Below are 6,630 nucleotides of genomic sequence, written 5' to 3' on the forward strand. Positions count from 1 at the left end.
CCTTTCCCCATTTGCACTGTCTCTCTGTCTCTCAAAATAAATAAATAAGCTTTAAAAATAAAAAATGAAAATAAAGGTTTGTGGAACTCAATTATTCCTGTCACAATCATCCAGAGTATACAGGGTCAGAGCACCTGGCTCTAAAGATAGTTCTGGACCATGTGGGCTGTAGCTCTAAAAAAAGTAAATTAGGGGCGCCTGGGTGGTGCAGTCGGTTAAGCGTCCGACTTCAGCCAGGTCACGATCTCGCGGTCCGTGAGTTCGAGCCCCGCGTCGGGCTCTGGGCTGATGGCTCAGAGCCTGGAGCCTGTTTCCGATTCTGTGTCTCCCTCTCTCTCTGCCCCTCCCCCGTTCATGCTCTGTCTCTCTCTGTCCCAAAAATAAATAAAAAACGTTGAAAAAAAAAAAAAGTAAATTAAATCAATTATTTTCAACATAAAGATAACCTCCAGAAGAAATGAAGTAGGACAGGTAAGTTCCAAGACATTACAGGGAAAGGAGACAAGGAAAACATAATCAATTCAACAAAAGCCTTTTAGATACCTTACTTAGAAATCTACAAATAGATATAACATAATTAATAATATGGCAGATCTGAATAAAATAACCATCAGACTTGAAATAAAGATACAAAAAGAGAATTTTGCAGTCAATAATTTGTAAGCAAACACATCACATTTATAAAAACTATGTATCAGGCCACAAAGAAAACCTGAAATTATTCAAAATGCAAACATGATGCAGATCATATTGTAACATAATTTAAAATTCACAAAACAAAACAATTGATAGTCACTTCCTCCCAACCCCTCAATGTGAATGTGAACTCAAAAAATGTCTGGGTAAAAGAAAAAAAAAAGGAAATTATAAACCTAAGTACAACACTAACCATAAAAGAAATATAAAAGATAATCAAATGTCTCCTTCCTCAAATTGTATCAGGTCTATTTGATTTTGTAGGTGGGTTCTGTCAAGCTTTCAAGGTTAAATTTTCCAAGTTACACAAGGCACCCGGGGGGCTCAGCTGGTTAAGCGCTGGACTTCAGCTTAGGCCATGATCTCATGGTTTGTAGGTTCAAGCTTGTGTCAAGCTCTGTGCTGACAGCTCAGAGCCTGGAACCTACTTCAGATTCGTATCTCCCTCTCTCTCTACACCTCCCCCACTCTCTCTCTCTCTCACTCTCAAAAATAAACATTAAGGGCGTCTGAGAGGTTGGCGGGCAGGCATCATGGATCAGGTAATGCAGTTCGTTGAGCCGAGTCGGCAGTTTGTGAAGGCCTCAATTCGGCTGGTCAAAAGGTGCACTAAACCTGATAGGAAAGAATTCCAGAAGATTGCCATGGCAACAGCAATAGGATTTGCTATAATGGGATTCATTGGCTTTTTTGTGAAATTGATCCATATCCCTATCGATAACATCATTGCTGGTGGCTAAATACCTTTTTAGAAGAGTTTTTCATCTTGGGGATTGGTGAATTAAGTGAGGATTTGAGAAGCTCATGGAGTAAAAATCTGTCTATATGCTTTGTGTTTTTCTTTCTTTTTGTGTCTTCCAAGATGTTTTGTATTTGTAAATTAAAATAATTTCAAAATAATAAATAAATAAATAAATAAACATTTAAAAAAATTTGTTTAACTTCTAAGTTACATAAACAAGCCCAGATCACAGAAAAAGGTTTAAAATATTTTAATTAAGGGCACGTGTTGGGTGGCTCAGTTGGTTGAGCATCCAACTCTTGATTCTGGCTCAGGTCGTGATCAGAGGGTCATGGGATCAAGCCCCACATCAGGCTCCGCCCTGAGTATGGAGCCTGCTTATGATTCTCTCTCTCTCTCCCTCTGCCCTTCTCCCCCACTCACATACTCTTTCTCTCTAAAATAAAATTTTTTTTAAGATTTTTAATTAACACTATGAAGTTAGCATAATATTGATATCAAAACCAGAAAAAGAATACACAAGGAAAAAATATATAGGCCTATCTATCGCATGTATGAACATATATGAAAAATGTTTACATAGGAGAATATTTAAATAATGAAAAAATATTATTGATTCCAGGAATTCAATGTTAGATTACATTTTTTTAAATCTTATATACTGAATTACATTAACAGATCAAAGAAGAAAACACACAAACATTTCAATAGATGATAGAAAAGTTGGTGATAAAAGTTAATATCCAATGCATTAAAAAAAATCAGCAAGCTAGAACAGAAGGAAACATCAAAACTCAAAGCAAAAATTATACTTAGTGGCAAAAATTAGAATCTTTCCCATTCAAATCAGGTACAATTCAAGAATGCCTGCTATCACTGCTACTATTTAAAACTATAGTAGAGGACCTAGCCAATTCAGTAAGTAATATAAAAGAAAAAAGCTCTATAGGTATTATAAATATGTAACAGGAAAAACCTTGAGAATTAATTGACAGAAAGCTGCAACAAGGTAGCTGAATACAAGATCAATATACAAAAATTAACAGCTCTACTATAAACCAATAATAATGAATTGGGAAAAAAAGAAATACCCCATATACAATAGCAATGAAAACTATTATCACTATAAATAAACAGGAAATATATAACACCATATAGAAATTTCCATAAAGAAACCTCTAAAAATTTACTGAATTTATTGCATAAAAGCAGTCCTTAACACATCTCCCCAAATTAATTTACAAATTCAAAGAAATCACAATTAAAATCCCCAAGAGAATTCTATAGAGAAAAACATCTTTCTTTCTTTCTTTCTTTCTTTCTTTCTTTCTTTCTTTATTAGGATAAAAAATGTTTGGGGTGCGTGGGTGGCTCAGTTGGTTAAGCGTCTGATTCTTGATTTCAGCTCAGGTCATTATCTCACAGTTCACGAGTTCAAGCCCCACATCAGGCCCTGTGCTGACAGCAAGGAGCATGCTTGGGATTTTCTCTCTTTCACTCTCTCTCTGTCCCTCCTGCACTCTCTCTTTTTCTCTCTCAGAAGAAATAAATAAACTTTATTTATAAAAAAAAAAAAAAAGAAAGAAAGAAAGAAAATGTCCTAGACGATCTTGAAAAAGAGCACTGAAAGGGTATTTGCCATACTAATTGTCAAATATATATTATAAAGCTTTCAGTAAAATTTTTAAAGGGGACATTGGAGCAGAAATAGACAAATAAATTAATGGTACAAAAAGAGAAAAACCCTAAACGTACCTACACACATAATAGGGATTTAGTATATGATTGTATTGGTGTGGTATATTGAATCATTGGATAAAAAATGAAGTATGTAATAAATAATTTTTAGAACAAATGACTACCAATTTGGAAGAAAGTAATTAGATTTCCTGCCATTCACAAAAATAAATTCCACATGGATTAAAGATTTTAAGTTAAAAAACATGAAAGAGAAGAAAATTTAGAATGTGTTTATAATCTTAAATTCAAAAAGACTCTTTTAAGCAAAATTCTTAGATAAATACTAAGATTTGGAATGAAGTAAGTCAGAGAAAGCCAAACACCATGTGATCTCACTTTTACATGGAAATTGAACAGAAAAAAAGTTCATAATACAGAGAACAGATTGGTTGTTGCCAGAGATAGGGGTTGGGGAGTGAGTGAAATGGGTGAAGGGTGTCAAAAGGTACAAACTTCCAGTTATAAAATGAATAAATTATGGGAATGTAATGTACAACATGGTGACTATAATTAATACTACTGTATTGCATGTTTGAAAGTTGCTGGGTAAATTTTAAAAGTCCTTATCACAAAAAAAAAGATTTTTGTAACTATGTATGGTGACAGATGGTACATTTATTGTGATGATCATTTCATAGTATATACAAAGATCACATCATTATGTTGTACACCTGAAACTAATACAACGTTACATATCGATTATACTTAAATAAAAAATAAAAACTAGAAAGTAAAATATTAATAAGTTTAACTACATAAAAACTTTACATTTCTATGCCACAAAAACACCATAATTAAGTTTAAACAGAAACTGATTATAGAAACTATTTATAACATTTATAAAAAAAGAGTAATATCCAGAATATACTAAGGATTTCTACAGATAAATAAAAGGAATGACCTAACAGGAAAATGATAAATGAACTGACCATTCACAGAAGTAGAGCAACAAATGAGAAATAGCCATATGAAAATGCATTGAATTTCACTAGTAATCAGGAAAATGCAGATTAAATAACAATGAGAATCCATTTGAGGCCCGTCTGTCTGATTAGCAAAATTCGAAAAGTTTTATAACATTGAATGTTGGAGAGGATGGGGCAAACTCGCCACTCTAGTGAGATTACAGACTGTTGGTGAGGCCATTTTGCAGAATGTACTGACACTTGAGATGAGTTTATCCTTTGATCCAGCAATCCCATTACTCAAGACCCACACCAGAGAAGCACTGGCACGTGTCCACAAGATGGCAGGAATAAAGAGAATCATCAGAGCTCTGTTTGTGGTAGAGAAAACAACAGGCATGATTCCCCTATTGCCTCCCCTAAGAGAAGCAAAAGGGGGAAATAAAGGGGAGGGGAGGGGAAGAGAGGAGAAGGAACAGGAGGAAGGAGAAAGGGAGGGATGGGTTTTTTTCTTTAATATGAGCTTGACTTAAGAGCACAAAGCAATTTTCAGAACATGCACGGCGTGATAGCATATTTGTAAAAGCAAAAACTATGTGTTTCTATATATCCATATATTATATGAATGCGTTTTTTAAAGAGCCATAAAGAAGACCTGCCATGCATAATGGAATATTAGTCAACTACGAGAAAGAAAGAAATCCTACCACGTGCTACAATATGGATGGACCTTGAGAACATTAAGCTAAATGACATAAGCTAGACCAAAAAAGACAAATACTGTGTGATGTCACTTACATGTGGAATCGGAAAAATGGTTGCCAGGGGCTAGGGGATAGAGGAAATAGGAAACGGGTAGTAAAAGGGTACAAACTTTCAACTAAAAGACATAGGATCTGAGCATCAAATGCAAACCGTGGTGACTACAGTTGAAAACACTGTATTGTATCATTGAAATTGGCTACCAGAGAACTTAAATGTTGTACCAAAAAAAAAAAAAAATTAAAAAAAAAGAGAAAAACTCTCACTCTGTGATTCAAAGTTATTTTATGTTGGGTTGATGTACCACCTAAAATCACCTCCCACACCACCAGGGAAACATGTCCTTTATTTTTTTTTTTTTTTTTTTTTAATTTTTTTTTTTTTTCAACGTTTATTTATTTTTGGGACAGAGAGAGACAGAGCATGAACGGGGGAGGGGCAGAGAGAGAGGGAGACACAGCATCGGAAACAGGCTCCAGGCTCTGAGCCATCAGCCCAGAGCCTGACGCGGGCTCGAACTCACGGACCGCGAGATCGTGACCTGGCTGAAGTCAGACGCTTAACCGACTGCGCCACCCAGGCGCCCCGAAACATGTCCTTTAGTAAAGAAATTCTGAGGTAAAAGAGATCAAGAGGTGGGTGGATGGATAAAGAAAGAAATCAATAAACAACTAAACGGCATGTCAAACTGGTAACAGTCATCACCTCTGGGAGATGATCAGGAGTAATTTTAGCTTTATCCGCCGAAATACATACATATATAATGAGAATATCTTCTTCTATAGTTGGTGAAAATTTTTAAGAACTTTTTTAAAAATAATAAAAATGTTTTGGGGACAAAGACAGAGCTCTGTGACATGCTGCCAGAAACATTCCTACAGACTGGCCCATAAACATTTCATATACTGATATCTACCTTAAGCCAGATATGCCACCATTCCTTTGGTCTTCATACTCTCCCTGGGAAGATTCTGGAATCACAGACTGGTAAAGGAAGACCATCCAGATAGGGAAAAAATATATTTTTTTTTCATTATGTGCCAAGCACTGTCTTAGGAACTTTTCTTTCTTTTTGTTCTTTTTTCATTTTAACAGCCTTTTTTTTTTTTATTTATTTTGAGAGAGAGAGAAAATGCAAATGGGGGAGAAACAGAGAGAGACGGAAGGAGAGGATCCCAAGCAGGCTCCACACTGTCAGCACAGAACCCAATGCAGGGCTCCAACCCATGAACCGTGAGATCATGATCTGAACCAAAGTCAGAACCTTAACCGACTGAGCCATCCAGGAACTCCCAAACAGCCTTTATTTAAAGCTGTATATGAGATTACTTTATTCCTACATCTTCTCAATATCATCTTCTTCTTTATATTTGCCCTTTTCCTCTCCTTCAAGGATCCTTTTGTGGTATCTGGCCAGTTTTAGTCTACTGACAGCCACCTTCCTAGGACGAAGGCCCATGTGGACAGTTGTGCCATACGCCTTCTCTCACTGTACTCAGTCAATGTAGATGATGTACTTCTTCCTGTAAACCTGGACTACTTTGCCAATTTGCTGACCTTTGTAGTGTCCTTGCACAACCTGTACTTTATCATCCTTTCACATGGGCACGGATCGAATGTTGCACTTCTGTCTCAGCTCTTTGGAAAGAGGGGAAGATATAATCTTCCTGCAAATGTGGGAAGGTGCATTGAAATGCCTTTTACAGTCCTTGCTCCGGTCAGAAGTCACAAAGGGCTTGAACTTCATTTTGGCCCGTGGCACTTCAGTGACGGCAACAAAAGGGT

At 36.2% G+C, this 6,630-nt stretch overlaps 2 pseudogenes; one reads left to right on the forward strand and one right to left on the reverse strand.

The window, feature by feature from the left end:
• The first annotated feature begins 1,206 nt into the window (after positions 1-1,206).
• On the forward strand, positions 1,207-1,602 carry LOC112850128 (protein transport protein Sec61 subunit gamma pseudogene; annotated as a pseudogene).
• A 4,579-nt stretch (positions 1,603-6,181) lies between these two features.
• LOC112849660 (large ribosomal subunit protein uL24 pseudogene) lies at positions 6,182-6,630 on the reverse strand (annotated as a pseudogene).

The sequence above is a fragment of the Puma concolor genome, chromosome C2, assembly GCF_028749965.1.
Source record: "Puma concolor isolate L17-30 chromosome C2, mPumCon1.1.hap2, whole genome shotgun sequence".
Taxonomy (NCBI): Eukaryota; Metazoa; Chordata; class Mammalia; order Carnivora; family Felidae; genus Puma; species Puma concolor.